We start from the raw sequence: 7948 nt of genomic DNA on the forward strand, positions 1-7948 counted from the left end.
TGCCCGTAAATGCCCGTAGCAGGAGAAAAGTGCCCGTAAATCTACTGCGGCGGCGGCACTGTCAGAACTGCGCATGCGCGGCGCGCAGTTCCGGAGATCCCCGAGTTCTTCTCTCGACTCTCGCACTCGCAGCGATGCAGACTGCCAGACTCGCACTGTTCGTTGGACGAGTGTCACTGCACTGCACTGCCCGCCTGCGCCCGCCCCTAAGTCCGCCCCCGCCCCTGCCATAATTTAAGTTTTCCCGCCGCCGCCGCCGCCGCACCGGCCATGCAGAGTCACTCTATCTGGAGTGGACTAGGAGATGCTGCCGCTAAATGGATGCCTGGTGGAGTGGACAGAGCAGTCGCAGACTGACAGACTGACAGCCGAGGCAGAGGACTGGTAAGTGCTGGGGCTCCGAGCCTCCGACAGCTAGCAGGAGCAGACTGGAGTAGAGAGATGAGTCAGGGGGCAGAGGACATCAGTGTCCTGCTCCTGTGCCCCCTTCACCTCTCCACAGGCAGTGTCACAGCTTCACTCTGCACTAGTAATGTCACTGATGTTTGTGGCTGTGGAGAGGTGAAGGGGACTTAGGAGGAGGACACTCATGTGGAGAGCTCTGACCATCTCCTGTACCATGTACACAGTCCCTGACCACCCCTCTGTACCATGTCCGCAGTCCCTGACCCCCCCTCTGTACCATGTCCGCATTCCTTGACCCCCCCTCTGTACCATGTCCGCAGTCCCTGACCCCCCCTCTGTACCATGTCCGCAGTCCCTGACCCCCCCTCTGTACCATGTCCGCAGTCCCTGACCCCCCCTCTGTACCATGTCCGCAGTCCCTGACCCCCCCTCTGTGCCATGTCCGCAGTCCCTGACCCCCCCTCTGTACCATGTCCGCAGTCCCTGACCCCCCCTCTGTACCATGTCCGCAGTCCCTGACCCCCCCTCTGTACCATGTCCGCAGTCCCTGACCCCCCCCCCCCTCTGTACCATGTCCGCAGTCCCTGACCCCCCCCCCCCTCTGTACCATGTCCGCAGTCCCTGACCCCCCCCTCTGTACCATGTCCGCAGTCCCTGACCCCCCCTCTGTACCATGTCCGCAGTCCCTGACCCCCCCTCTGTACCATGTCCGCAGTCCCTCCTGACCCCCCCCTCTGTACCATGTCCGCAGTCCCTGACCCCCCCCCTCTGTACCATGTCCGCAGTCCCTGACCACCCCTCTGTACCATGTCTGCAGTCCCTGACCACCCCTCTGTACCATGTCCGCAGTCCCTGACCCCCCCCTCTGTACCATGTCCGCAGTCCCTGACCCCCCCTCTGTACCATGTCCGCAGTCCCTGACCCCCCCTCTGTACCATGTCCGCAGTCCCTGACCCCCCCTCTGTACCATGTCCGCAGTCCCTGACCCCCCCCTCTGTACCATGTCCGCAGTCCCTGACCCCCCCCCTCTGTACCATGTCCGCAGTCCCTGACCACCCCTCTGTACCATGTCCGCAGTCCCTGACCACCCCTCTGTACCATGTCCGCAGTCCCTGACCACCCCTCTGTACCATGTCCGCAGTCTCTGACCACCCCCTTTACCATGTCCTCAGTCTCTGACCACCCCCTTTACCATGTCCTCAGTCTCTGACCACCCCCTTTACCATGTCCTCAGTCTCTGACCACCCCCTTTACCATGTCCGCAGTCTCTGACCACCCCCTTTACCATGTCCGCAGTCTCTGACCACCCCCTTTACCATGTCCGCAGTCTCTGACCACCCCCTGTACCATGTCCGCAGTCTCTGACCACCCCCTTTACCATGTCCGCAGTCTCTGACCACCCCCTGTACCATGTCCGCAGTCTCTGACCACCTCCTGTACCATGTCCGCAGTCTCTGACCACCTCCTGTACCATGTCCGCAGTCTCTGACCACCTCCTGTACCATGTCCGCAGTCTCTGACCACCTCCTGTACCATGTCCGCAGTCTCTGACCACCTCCTGTACCATGTCCGCAGTCTCTGACCACCTCCTGTACCATGTCCGCAGTCTCTGACCACCTCCTGTACCATGTCCGCAGTCTCTGACCACCTCCTGTACCATGTCCGCAGTCTCTGACCACCTCCTGTACTATGTCCGCAGTCTTTGACCATCTCTTGTCTTTTATCATGTCTGCAGGGGAGTCTGGACTCTGGAGAGGAGTCAAGAGTGAGAGCGCTGCCAGGATGGGGGGTCACAGGAGAAGTCAGATGTGCGGGGCCTGCGGAGTGGAGACAGGGGCCATCTGACTGAGCCCTGCACAGTGCACCTGAGAGGAGGTCAGTGACAGAGCCGCCAGACCAGTCTGATGGGGGGGGGGGGGGTCACTGATGTAAGGGGGCACTGATATAAAGATCCCTCTATATTAGTAACCTCCCCCCCCCCATATCTTAATGTATTCACTCTGTGTAAGGTGGTCTCTGGTCACAAGATTGCCCCCCACATCAGAGTTCCTGGCGTTCCCCTTTACATCAGAGTCTGCAGGATTCTCCCCTTACAGTGCGAAGAGGGAACTCTGCGGACCCTGATTTAAAAGGGAACTCTGATGTAAAGGAGAATGCAGTGGACTCTGATATATGGGGGAACGCTGTGCTGGCTGGGTTATATTAACCTGATCTTCATGTTAATGGAGAAATATGGTTTTTGACTTTTGTTTAACCTAAACACGTTGCTAATAGCTCTATCTACATGTTTATAGTTTAAGTATTGATATTTGCACGGTTTAGCACTGAAAACAGCCTGTTTATGTACATTTTTGCACTGCCAGTAAAAAATTGGTGCCGTCCGTAAATTTTGGACGTTCTGCCAGTAAATTTCCCTCTCGGGGGTTGGCAACACTGATCACACCTGATGTACCGACGGCCTCATCTCATTTCTTGAGGCCCTGAAATGTCAGGACAGTACAAATACCCCCCAAATTACCCCTTTTTGGAAAGTAGACGTTCCAGGGTATTTAGTAAGAGGCATGGTGAGTTTTTTGAAGTTGTAATTTTTTTCCCACAATTCTTGGGAATTTGAAGAAATAATTGTTTTTTTTTTTTTTTTTTTAAACACAAAATTGTCATAATAACAAGTTATTTCTCACACACACAGTATAAGCATACTTGCATTTACACCCCAAAACAAATTCTGCTACTCCTCCTAAGTATGGCGATACCCAGAGATGTATAGTAACTAAGTAGAACTACTTCACTACTGTACTTAAGTACCGAAAAGGCGGTATCTGTACTTTCCTGGAGTAGAATTTTTTTCTCCTACTTCCACTTTTACTTCACTACATTTTTTCAATGATTTCAATACTTCTACTCTGATAATATTTTTTTGTGCTGCATAGTTACTCGTTACAATTATAAAAATTACCACTGCCAGAACAGTAGATGGCAGGTTTCATGAAGCTCAAAACATGTGTATTATCAGCGCATACGAAAATAAATGCTCCCGTATGTATAAATAAAAGCTGCATTTGAAATAATAGAAAACAATATGATGTTCAAACTTTTGACTTCTTTCTTCAATAACTACATAACACAGTACTTGTACTTTTACTTTCAGTACTTGAGTAGCAATTTTTTTTTTCAAAACTACTGGTACTTTTACTTTCAGTACTTGAGTAGCAAAATTTTTAAAAAACTACTTGCAATACTTAAGTACAAAAAATGTTGAATACTTTAGTACTTCTACTCAAGTCACTTTTAGATCGAGCACTTGTACTTTTACTCAAGTATGGGTTTCAAGTACTTTATACAACTCTGATTGTTTTACCACATGTGTGAGACTTTTACACAGCCTGGCCACTTACAGAGGCCCAACATTCAAGGAGCACCGTCAGGTGTTCTAGGAGCATAAATTACACATATCATTTCATTACAACCAATCACACTTTTGAATGCCCTGGAGCACCAGGACAATGGAATTACCCACAAAATGACCCCATTTTGGAAAGAAAACACCCCAATGTATATTCTATGAGGCATAATTAGTCTTTTGAACGGTCGATCACTAGTTTTTACCACCTCTCAACTAACCCCCTCACTTAACATGCAAAGGCAGCCAAACAGCGGAGTACATATGCCGCAGAATGACAAAGATGATCTCCCTGTCATGTTTGGCAGGCAATACAGCAACGGGGACATATGCAACTGCACAGGGTCAGACACCAGGTTCACAGTTGAGGTGCAGTATTACCAGCTGTCAGAATAAACAGTCATTCAGGAGGCAACAGTAGCTCCTGCACTGCTCTCTGAAAAGTGATCCACCGCTTGTCACTCTTCGAAAAGCAATCCAAGTGTAAACAAGCCCTTTGGGCCCTATTACAATGAGGAGTTTTTCCAAGCACTTCTGTGTGAAAAAAAGCACCTGAAAAGCTAAAGAAAAATGCTTTCCTTTAAAATCAATGAATGTTGCAGTGAAAAAAATCCTGCTTGTAGCATCTTTAGAGAATGTTTTGGGAGCTAAAAAAAAAGCACACAAAAAACGCTCCTCTCCATTGAAATGAATGGGAACCTCCTCAAAAGTGCCGCCACTAAGCATTTTTTGTGCATGTCCTTAAAAAAACGCAGCAAAAGCACTCCATTAAGTCATAGGCATGTTACTGGCATTTTTGAAGTGAACCAGTGTGAAATTGCCCTATAGTTTTTTTTTTTGCAGACTGAGGGCCAGTTCACACAACATGCAGTCCAATGCATTTTCTTTCTGCATCAGAAAAACATGGATAGTAGGTTATATGGTTTCCAATGGCATAGTTCACACCAGTGGGGTCATTTCCAGTGCATTCAAGTAAAAAAAAAAAAAAGTAGAACATGCTGCAGTTTTCCTGCACTGAAGTGTACTGGAACGCGATAAAACACATCAAAAACACACCGAAAAATGCACATGTCCCCATTTAAGGTGAAGAAAAAAAAAAGAGGGGAAAAAAATGCACTGGAAAGCATCAAAAACGCACCAGAAACACATCAAAAACACATATGCAGAAATGCATCCGTACTGTGTTTCTATGGTGTGTGAACTGGTCCTTAATATAAATAAATATATATGCTATGACTGAGGATCAGCTAAGTTAGGTTGGCCGTAGATGAATCAAAATGTGGTAGATTCAGTAGGAACTCGCTGAATTTTAAGCCATCTATGGCGGTTCCGGTTCCAGAGAGGTCAATCAAATAATCAACTTCTCTTGAATCAGCTTGTTGGACAATTTTCCTTCAATCAACGGCTGCTGCCAATCAGCTGTAGCACTGATCAGTGCATTCTGACAGCTAAGAAGTCTCTGCTGTCAGAATACAATAACACAGGTTGTAGTAGGAGGAGGGGGAAGGGAAGTATTTCCGCCTCGCTTGTGTGGATCTTTTTTTTTTTTTTCGATCAGCTCAGATCGTTCGGTTTTCTTGCAATCAGCTTGCTAGCTGATCAAAAAATAAATAAATGGATGCATGTATGGCCAGCATTAAAGGACTTATTCTTTAGCTCCCTAGACCTGAACCCCAGGGGCATCCCCACTGCAAGGGAAGCTTTTCACTTATAACAGACATAGGCTTAAAAAGGTAAAGTTGATCACCTGCCAGGCTCTCTGCCTTTAGGCAGCTGAGCTCTACAGGTTCCTGGTTTATGTAACGGTGGAATTTCCATACATTGAAGAAATAAAGACTCTAGAAAGGTGCGGTCTTGCTCAATGATCCCCCTGTTCCCTTTAATTTCAAAATTGTATCAGAGCAGTCCCACTCCTGGATCCCCCGGTCCCTTTAATCTCAACATTGTATCAGAGTGGTTCCACTCTTTGATCCATCTGTTCCCTTTAATTTCAATATTGTATCAGGTTGGCCCAATTCATTGATCCCCCTGTCCCTTTAAATCCCATATTGTATCAGTGCAGTCCCACTCGTTGATCCCCCCCGTCCCTATAATTTCAATATTGTATCAGTGCGGTCCCACTCGTTGATTACCCAGTCCCTTTAATTTCAGTATTGTATCAGTGCGGTCCAACTCATTGATTCCCTGTCCCTTTAAATCCCATATTGTATCAGTGCGGTGACACTTATTGATCCCCCTGTTCCCTTTAATTTCAATATTGTATCAGTGCAGTCCCACTCATTGATCCCCTGTTAACTTTAATTTCAATATTGTATCAGTGCGGTTCCACTCGTTGATCCCCCCTGTCCCTTTAATTTCAATATAGTATTAGTACGGTCTCGCTCATTGATCTCCCTGTCCCTTTAAATCCCATATTGTATCAGTGCGGTCCCACTCATTGATCCCCCTGTCCCTTTAATTGCAATATAGTATTAGTACGGTCTCGCTCATTGATCTCCCTGTCCCTTTAAATCCCATATAGTATCAGTGCGGTCCCACTCAATGATCCCCCTGTCCCTTTAAATCCCATATAGTATCAGTGCTGTCCCACTCATTGATCCCCCTGTCCCTTTAATTTCAATATTGTATCAGTGTGGTTCCATTCATCCCATATTGTATCAGTGCGGTCCCACTTATTGATCCCCCTGTTCCCTTTAATTTCAATATTGTATCAGTGCCGTCCCACTCATTGATCCCCCTGTCCCTTTAAATCCCATATAGTATCAGTGCTGTCCCACTCATTGATCCCCCTGTCCCTTTAAATGATTTAAAGGGACAGGGGGATCAATGAGTGGGACCGCACTGATACTATATGGGATTTAAATTAAATCCCATATAGTATCAGTGTAGTCCCACTCATTGATCTCCCTGTCCCTTTAAATCCCATATAGTATCAGTGCAGTCCCACTCATTGATCCCCCTGTCCCTTTAAATCCCATATAGTATCAGTGCAGTCCCACTCATTGATCCCCCTGTCCCTTTAAATCCCATATAGTATCAGTGCAGTCCCACTCATTGATCCCCCTGTCCCTTTAAATCCCATATAGTATCAGTGCAGTCCCACTCATTGATCCCCCTGTCCCTTTAAATCCCATATAGTATCAGTGTAGTCCCACTCATTGATCCCCCTGTCCCTTTAAATCCCATTTTGTATCAGTGCAGTCCCACTCGTTGATCCCCCTGTCCCTTTAAATCCCATACTGTATCAGTGCAATCCCACTCATTGATCCCCCTGTCCCCTTTAATCGCAATATTGTATCAGTACGGTCCCACTCATTGATCCCACTGTCCCTTTAAATCCCATATAGTATGAGTGCGGTCGGGGCTGATCTGTCATGCTCTGTGCTGTTCTCCCAGTGTTAGGAGAGCTGCACAGATCTGTCAGTCAGTGTCAGCAATCACAGTGCACACACAGGTAACCACTCACCGCTCTCAGGGTCCTATGTGCTGCACTCAGTGACAGACAATCCCTTCCATAGTCCCAAGTTTATTTCTTTGTTCAGACTTGTTCTTTCTTTAGAGTTTCTTGTACATTCCTTGGATTTCTTCAGCAGGTTCTGTCACTTCTCTGCCTCTCTCCAGATCTCAGCAGTCTCTTTATCTGACACCGGTGGTCTCTGACCTGGTGGATTGGTGATGGTGGGGTCCCTGTGCGGTCTCTGACCTGGTGGATGGGTGATAGCAGGGTCCCTGTGCGGTCTCTAGGAGCTCAGTGACTGTTGTGAGTGACTGATCTCCCTTTCTCTGGTTAGTGGCGGTGCTACAGAAGCACTTCCCACACTGATATTAACCCTCCCCGCACCGCTCTCTAGTAACTGAACTCTGGAACCTCACCGGCGCTTTGCCAGCAGCAACTTTCTTCTTATTTTAACCATTACCAACTTCTTTTAAGTTAAAGTGTATTCTAAACCCAAGAACAAAAATGAAAGCAGTAATAAACCCAAAACCAGAAATGTAATATATTGCAGCTTAAAGAGGTTGTAAATCCCCAAAAAAATAAAATAAAAAAAATTACCCTGTAAGACAAAGGCATAATGAGCTAGTATGCATTGCATACTAGCTCATTATGTAATACTTACCTTAGATCGCAGCTCCGTAGCGGCG

At 47.4% G+C, this 7948-nt stretch overlaps 1 protein-coding gene across 1 annotated transcript in view; it reads right to left on the bottom strand.

Moving 5' to 3' along the window:
- Nucleotides 1-7608, bottom strand: part of FES (FES proto-oncogene, tyrosine kinase) — a 344941-nt gene extending 337333 nt beyond the window's left edge. The window contains exons 1-2 of the mRNA XM_082253226.1: nt 7509-7608; nt 7272-7466 (exon numbers count right to left, since the gene is read on the bottom strand). The gene's annotated coding sequence lies outside the window, so the exon portion shown is untranslated. The remainder of the gene's footprint in view (nt 1-7271; nt 7467-7508) is intronic.
- Nucleotides 7609-7948: the final 340 nt, after the last annotated feature.

This window comes from Pelophylax lessonae (assembly GCF_965119305.1).
Source record: "Pelophylax lessonae genome assembly, chromosome: 4".
Classification (NCBI taxonomy): Eukaryota; Metazoa; Chordata; class Amphibia; order Anura; family Ranidae; genus Pelophylax; species Pelophylax lessonae.